The 7,951-nt window shown below is 45.4% G+C and overlaps 1 long non-coding RNA gene across 1 annotated transcript; it reads left to right on the forward strand.

Annotated features, from left to right (window-relative positions):
- Positions 1-991: 991 nt before the first annotated feature.
- LOC134481728 (uncharacterized) lies at positions 992-7,950 on the forward strand. Its single transcript, XR_010057486.1, has 4 exons — positions 992-1,318; positions 1,633-1,766; positions 5,623-5,870; positions 7,488-7,950. It is a non-coding gene; the product is annotated as an uncharacterized LOC134481728 (long non-coding RNA).
- The last annotated feature ends 1 nt before the right edge of the window (position 7,951 follows it).

A 7,951-nucleotide genomic window follows, 5' to 3' on the forward strand; every position in this document is an offset into this window, starting at 1 on the left:
AAATGAGTTTCTAAGTGCACACACACACACACACACACACACACACACACACGAGTTAATGAAAGACAGAAAAAGATGGATGGATAGATAGATAGATAGGCAGGCAGACAGGCAGATAGACATAGGTAGGTAGGTAGATAGATAGATAGATAGATAGATAGATAGATAGATAGATAGAGATAGGCAGGCAGGCAGGCAGATAAATAGATAGATAATAAAATAGCTTACATCCCAAGGGGAATCAGAGATGATTGATTCCAGACCTAATATGAGTGAAAATGAGCAGAGGACATAGATTTGTGTTACCCTAAGCACCACATTCCAATGTGACAGTGACTTTATGAAGTTTTCATTGTACCAGAACAAAGAAAGTCATAAATCAAGGTTATTTTGTGAAATTTATGGTGGAAACAGCGAGTGGGCATGTTACCGTAAAATGTCGAAGTCTCTTAGATGAGCCTCAGATGTTATCTGATGAAATACTTCGCTTTTGACGTAGTAGAGGTAAGGATTCTGCTTGCCTACTCCCCAGAGAATGTTACCAGACAATCCCAGCAGTGTTAGGTAGGATGCACGGGGATTTTAAAACCTAGTGCAGCATGTAGAGACAGCCCGGGGTGATTTTGCTGTGGACCTGCACCATTCCAGCTCACAATCATGGTTCTGATCCTAAATCAGCCTTGTAGTTTCCTTAACTCGGGTGATTTCTTTCCTGGGAGCTTCCCTTTAGAAATGTCTTCACCCTGGTTGGATTTTGTGGGAATCTGAGAATGATTGGCACTTCTTTGGGGTAGAATCCAGCTGTGTAGATGCCCAACAGCTGTCCTAACCCTGTTATTCCTCTTAAGTTTGTTTAGTCTGACATGTAATTTAAATCTAAAATTTCAATGATTCCTTTCTGTCTGGAGGTGGGAAATTGAAGTTCACCTCTCCTCTCAGGCCAGTTGATTTGCTATGATATGTTTATAATTGCATAACGTCATAATTACATGTAATATGGCCTTTCCTCTAGGGATACATAAGAACTGCAGGGTCATTTTGGAGTCTAGATTCACTTAGTCGGGAAGCTATGGCAATGAAATAAGAGAACAATAGAAAGATAGTAGACCTAGGGTAATGGTGGTGGAACTGTCAATCAATATTCCTGAGCAGAAGGAGGAAGGAAGGATTGCAGGATTCTCACCTATGCTCTGCCCAGCTCTCCTTTCCGCTTTCTCCCAGTTGCAAGAACTCTCTGGAGATGCTCCACTAGACAGGAAGTGGAGCGATAACTGCGGAGAGGACTCTCAGAGAGGACACTGGGATGCGGCTTCCACAGGTCATCATCCAAAACGGGGGTGTGTAGTGAGGTAGCTGTTTGGGGTCTGCCATTTCCAGTAGATAACTTTTCTCCCATGCCTTGTAAGCCTAGACTCTTAGATTTGTCACCGGTGCCCTCCCTGGGGTGAGCCGTTTGTTCCTGTCTCCCCCGAAGAATGAACACAACACTTGGCGCTTTGCTCTTTGCTCGTTGTCCGGTTGCCCTCTCTTGTTCTGCTTTTGACTTAGAGCCTGTTTGTCCCCGCGTTGCTGCCCCCGCGCTCTCATGGTTCCATTTGTGTGGATTATCTGTTCTCATCCCTTCGTTCTCAGGCTGTGTGTGCTCTCATACGGGAAGCGAATCTCATAAACAGCACATCGTCGGCTCCTCTTGAAATCCAGGCAGCCAGTCTGTGTTTTTTTTTAATTGAATTTAATCCATTTACATTCGAGGTAATTATTCAAAGGTAAGAACACGCTACTGCGGTTTCATTCAGTTCGCTGGTGGGATTGTGAGTGCTTTCTTCCTTCTTTGCTTTTCTTCGTTTGCAGATGGATGGCTTTCTGAAATGCTGTTTTTTAAAAATCTGTTTTAGCTTTTGTGACTGCATGAAAGGTTCTGGTTTTGTGATCTTCTTCTCTTTAAGGATATACAATAGTAATTGAATCTCTCTGGCGATGCGTTTCGGGATATCCGTTCACACTGTGCATGCCGAGATTGTGTTATTTACTGGGGAAAAAAACCCTGTTTCCAGTTGTGGCCTGGCTCAACCCTCAGCACATACCTTTAATCCCTCTGGATGGAATGCAGACGTGTTCTTAGTACACACGTTTAATCCCCAACAATGAAGGTGAGGTTAGTGTGGAGAAGGAAGCACCCATGTTTGGATGTGATATCTAATTGAGTGGCACAGAAAGCGACGAATCAGAGAAAGACTTGACTGAAGATATGCCCAACTCTCGTGAGAAGAGAGAGGGGGAAGCCATTAAAGAGAGCATTGCGGAAAAGATAGAGAAGGGGGTGAGGCAGAGAAGAGGAAGAGTGAAGAAGAGAGGGGAGAGGGGAGAGGAGAGGAAGGAAGAAGTTTTACCGGGATAGTTTTATAGAGAGAGGTTGAAGAGAGAACAAGCTAGACACAGGTGAAGACAGAATGAGCCAGGGAATGAGAAGGAGCCAAAAGATCAGAACAGATTGCCAGAGTTAGTATGAGGTCAAGCAGAGCAGTTCAGGAGAGGCTCAGAGAGAGAAGTCAGATTGAGTCAGTCAGATTAGAGCCAGAACGGCTGAGTTGAACCAACCAGCCATAGCTCAGAAAGAACTAGAAAGGGTGAGCTTTTTCAGCAGTAAGTCCCAGAGGCCGAAAAAATTCTAGACCATTCTAGATTAGATTATACAGAGAGGCTAGAAGCTTCTGGGACAAGACCTAGGTTAGCAGGCTGAGGCAGTAGGCCTCAGAGACAACAATTATTTCAGGAGAATAAAGGTTACTTTTACAGTGATGTAATCATTCCTTCTTCCAAACCGTTCCTGTGCATTCAGGGAAGAAGTCACCATCCTAGACTCTTGAGTACCCTTGGACAGGAATAGAGCTTCAGCTCTGATGTTATAGCCTGGGTGTATCAGGGCTGGGGATAAGACATCTGGCAATTTCTTCAGCCAGCAGTGTTCGCTGTCAGGTTCTCTAGTGAGGTCAGGCTACTGTAACCTTGGTTGTAGGAGCAGGTAGGGCGGATGGTTGAGCCCCACTGTTTAGTGAGATCCTGGGTGAACTCTGAAGTCAAGCAGATTTGCTGCTGTCTGGCTACTGCAATTCTCTCTACTCTAGCAGACCGCAGGCTCTATTCCCCACAGGATCACAGGTTTGAGCAGTTGGTCTCTAGCTCTTAGCATCAGTGTGTGTGTGTGTGTGTGTGTGTGTGTGTGTGTGTGTGTGTGTGTGTGTGTGGTGTATGCGTGCTGCGAAGCCTTTGGAAGATGGGTCATTAAGAGTATAGGCCACTAGACTATTAGCCCAAATGCTTGAATTACCCTAGATGCACAGAACACATGAAACTCAAGACGGATGATCAAAATGCGAATGCTTCACTCCTTCTTCAAAAGGGGAACAAGAATACCCTTGGAAGGGAATAGGGAGGCAAAGATTAAAACAGAGGCAGAAGGAACACCCATTCAGAGCCTACCCCACATGTATCCCATACATATACAGCCACCCAATTAGACAAGATGGATGAAGCAAAGAAGTGCAGGCAGACAGGAGCCAGATGTAGATCTCTCCTAAGAGACACAGCCAGAATACAGCAAATACAGAGGCAAATACCAGCAGCAAACCACTGAACTGAGAACAGGACCCCCGTTGAAGGAATCAGAGAAAGGACTGGAAGAGCTTGAAGGGGCTCGAGACCCCATATGAACAACAATGCCAACCAACCAGAGCTTCCAGGGACTAAGCCACTACCCAAAGACTATACATGGGCTGACCCTGGACTCTAACCTCATAGGTAGCAATGAATATCCTAGTAAGGTCACCAGTGGAAGGGGAAACCCTTGGTCCTGCTAAGACTGAACCCCCAGTGAACATGATTGTTGGGGGGGAGGGTAGTAATGGGGAGAGGATGGGGAAGGGAACACCCAGATAGAAGGGGAGGGGGAGGGGAAGGGGCTAGGGGGTGTTGGCCCGGAAACTGGAAAAGGGAATAACATTCAAAATGTGAATAAGAAACACTCAAGTTAATAAAAAAAAAAAAAAGAAAAGAAAAAAAAAGAGAGTAGGCCACTAGAGAGGTGGTAGCTTGGTCAATCTTCTAGGTTTTTAGTTTTGATTTCTGGTCAACGTCATGCAACATGTAGCTGTTATCACTCCTGCCTCAGAGACTGAACCTTTGGCCATGCTTTCTCCACCGGGATAAACTCTGAGCCCTGGTTCCGTGAGCCAAAGCAAACCCTCCCTCCCGTTGCTTCTGCCGGGTGTTCTGCCAGAGCGGGAACTCCTATGCCAAGCCAGGTGGGATGGTTGTCTGTACTCTGTCCTTTAGGGGGGGTTGAAATCTGTCCTCCATATCAGTCAGAGTTGTTGCTTATGACGAACAGAAACTGCTGTCCGTAGAAGTCATATCTATAGCTCGCTTCCATGCCCTGGGCTGACCTGTGAAACTGGGTTAAAGTTGGTTTTTCTGTTTCTAGGTTGGGTATGGTAATACCCCATGCTCTGTAGCAATTCATACAGGGGACACTGGGATGTGACCTAGGGCCAGGTGCCAGAGCTGCTTCAGCCAGGTTGGGATTCTCTCTTTTAGTGATATAATGTTCAGGCTATAAGAGATAATAAAAAATGCCTTTAAACTCGGCAATATTTCAAGCGGACTTAGTGAGGCTGAAACGACATGTAGTTGACACGTAGTTAAGCCGCACATATTTAAAGTGATGAGGGTTTATGTAAAACTATCCTCACAATCAAGATGGTGGGAAATGTAGCCGACATCTCCAAAAGCACCCAGGGCCTTTTGTAATCTCTCCCTCCAGCCTCACCGTTTCTTCCTCCCCCAAACAAACCGCCATCTGCACCCTATGGCTATACGATGATCTATATTCTCTATGTTTTTTATGAATGGAATAATAAAATTGCACTCCATCACCTAACTCTTTATTAGTAGTACTAGGGAGTTGTAGTCATGCTATCGGATAATCAGTTACCCTTCTTTACTAAGTAGCATCTCATTAGACAAATGCCAATATCCTACGGGTCGGCTTGCCCATTGTGCTATTCTGTTGCTGTCAGTTTTAAGTCGTTTCAGATGAAGCGTTTCTTCATATGAACATGAACATCTTCTTCGGGGTGCATATCTAGGAAGAGAATGTCTGTATATAATGTCTGTGTGTTTGTTCATGAGGACCAAATTGTCTCACAGACAGATGAGCCATTCCACATCCCCTTAGCAATGGCGTGAATTCTAAGCCTTTTGACAATCGATGTAGATGGTGTTTTAATTTCAACCATTCTAATAAGTGTTTCATTTTGCTTTTAGTTAGTGGTGTCTGATGCATTTTTGTGTTTTGTTCGTTTATTTGGTTGGTCTTACCATTATTCCCTCTTGGATGAGGAGGTCGGTTGGTTCTTTTTTCTTTTTTTATTGTGTTGCTTACTTTCCCATTGTTGGGCCTCGAGGGTTGGCTGATGTCGTCTGGACATGAGTAAGCTCTTGTCACACATGCCCTGACTGCCTATGCTTTGTAAAAGTACTGCCCCCAATCTTGGATTCATCTTTGTCCTTCTGTTGATGGTGTCTTCTAGGGTTGAATAACATTTTGCATTTATTTCTTTACAGATTATGCTTTGGACATGGTATTTAAGGATGCGCCTACCTGTCAAACCAAAGTATTTTCTCTGTGAGTTTTATAACTTTGGCTCTCACGTTATGATCCGCTTTGGCTCAGCATGTGTGGGACAAAGCATGGCCTCCAGCTCTCCAGACACTCAGGGTTCCACTTGCCTCAGAACCGCTTGTTAGAAAAGCTCTTCCCTTGCCGGAGGTTTGCCCTGCCATATTGCCTGAAGATCAGTTGTCAAATTTGGGTGAGTTCATTTCTGACCACTTAATTCTGTCACACTGACCCATATATCTATATTTAGACGAATATTCCGTCTTTATTACTGTAGATTTATTTTTAAAAACATCATTAAAATACAAAGTAATATTGGCCCTGATATTTTCTTCCCTTTGAGGGGTTATTTGAGTTATGATACATCACTCCTGTCTCTGTCTGACTTGTGCAATCAGCCTGTCAATTTCAAAATAAATTCCTGGGATCTTGACTGGGATTGCATTAAATCTAACTTCAAAGGATTGATATTTCATCTTCCGCGGCCTCCAGGCAATTTAGACCGCACTGCCTTTAAATGTCCCCTTTAATCATTCTCAAAACTATTTGTAGCTTTTGCAGACGGCCTGTTCACACATTTTACAGTACCTGCTTCTAAGTGTAACAGAGGTGCTCAGGAAGTGTCCATGCCCCACAGGAAGTCCCAGTCCCTTTGCTGGGTTTCTCTCTCCCCGGATTGGAACAGAGGGACACCAGCTCATCTCTGAGAGTCTTCCTCAACAATGGTAGCAATTTCTTTCGCCAAACTGATCTCACCTGCTCTCTTGTTCTCTCAGAAATTTATTCTCACCTCTGTAAGTTCACAGCCTGGTGATTCTCTCTCTCACTCTCTCCCAAGGCAACTGGGAATCAGTGACCATAGAGTGACTATTCCCTGGACAGGGCCTGCCAGCCAGAGAGTGCAATTCATGGAGATTTTCGTGTATCCTGTGTAAACATGGCCACTTCATGTCTCCTCATGTTATATTTCTCATAGTCACTTAAAGTAGGCATACAAGGAGCAAGAGGACCAGGCAGAACCTAATAGGGCTTATCTTGAGAATGTTTCCTCAGGTCACCGAGGCATCCCACTTCCACTGTGGTAGATCCATTATGGGAGGCTTTCCTCTTCTACACCGACTGCTACTCCTGATTTTTAAAAGATTCTGTGTAGGCAATAGTGTGTAAAACTCTTGCATGGTGCAGGGGTGGAATGGGGGCGTGATCCCTAGAATGTGCCAGAGACCTGGGATGGGGGAGGCTCCAGGGAGTCCACAAGGGTGACTCTAGCCAAGACTCCTAGCAGTGGGGATATAGAAGCTGAAGTGGACACCTCCTGCAGCCAGGCAGGACTTCCAGTGGAGAGATAAGGACACCAACCCACCCACAAAACCTTCAACCCAAAAGTTGCCCTGCCTACAAGAAGCACAGGGACCAAGATAGGAACAGAGTCTGAGGGAATGGCCAACCAATGACTGGCCATACCATTCCATTCCAACCAATGACTGGCCATACCATTCCATTCCAACCAATGACTGGTCATACCATTCCATTCCAACCAATGACTGGCCATACCATTCCATTCCAACCAATGACTGGCCATACCATTCCATTCCAACCAATGACTGGCCATACCATTCCATTCCAACCAATGACTGGCCATACCATTTCATTCCAACCAATGACTGGCCATACCATTTCATTCCAACCAATGACTGGTCATACCATTCCATTCCAACCAATGACTGGCCATACTTGAGACCCATTCCATTGGGCAAGCGCCAATCCCTGACACTATTAATGATACTTCTTTTTGTTTTTTTTTTTTCAGACAGGAGCATAACAGAACTGTCCTCTGAGAGACTCCACCAAGCAGTTGATCAAAACAGATGCAGAGACCCACAGTCAAATTTTAGATGGAGCTCAGGGAGTCTTGTAGAAGAGTTGGGGTGAAGGATTGAGGGACCTGGAGTGGATAGGAACTGCCCAGGAAGACAACAGAGTCAACTAACCTTTGGGAGCTCCCAGAGAATGAACCACCAACCAAAGAGCATACATGGGCTGGACCTAGGGTCCCTGCACATATGTAGTGGATGTGCAGATTGGTCTCCATGCAGGCCCCATCCCTGACTCCGTTGCCTGCCTGTGGATCCTGTTCCTTTAACTGGGCTGCTTTGTCTGGCCTAGGCCCAAGTCCTTGCAGTAACTTGACGTACTAGGGTGGTTGGTACCCACGGGGGCCTCCTCCTTCTCACAGGAGAAGTGGAAGGGAGTGTGGGGGACGGGGGGAGGAGC

This window comes from Rattus norvegicus, chromosome 14 (assembly GCF_036323735.1).
Source record: "Rattus norvegicus strain BN/NHsdMcwi chromosome 14, GRCr8, whole genome shotgun sequence".
Classification (NCBI taxonomy): domain Eukaryota; kingdom Metazoa; phylum Chordata; class Mammalia; order Rodentia; family Muridae; genus Rattus; species Rattus norvegicus.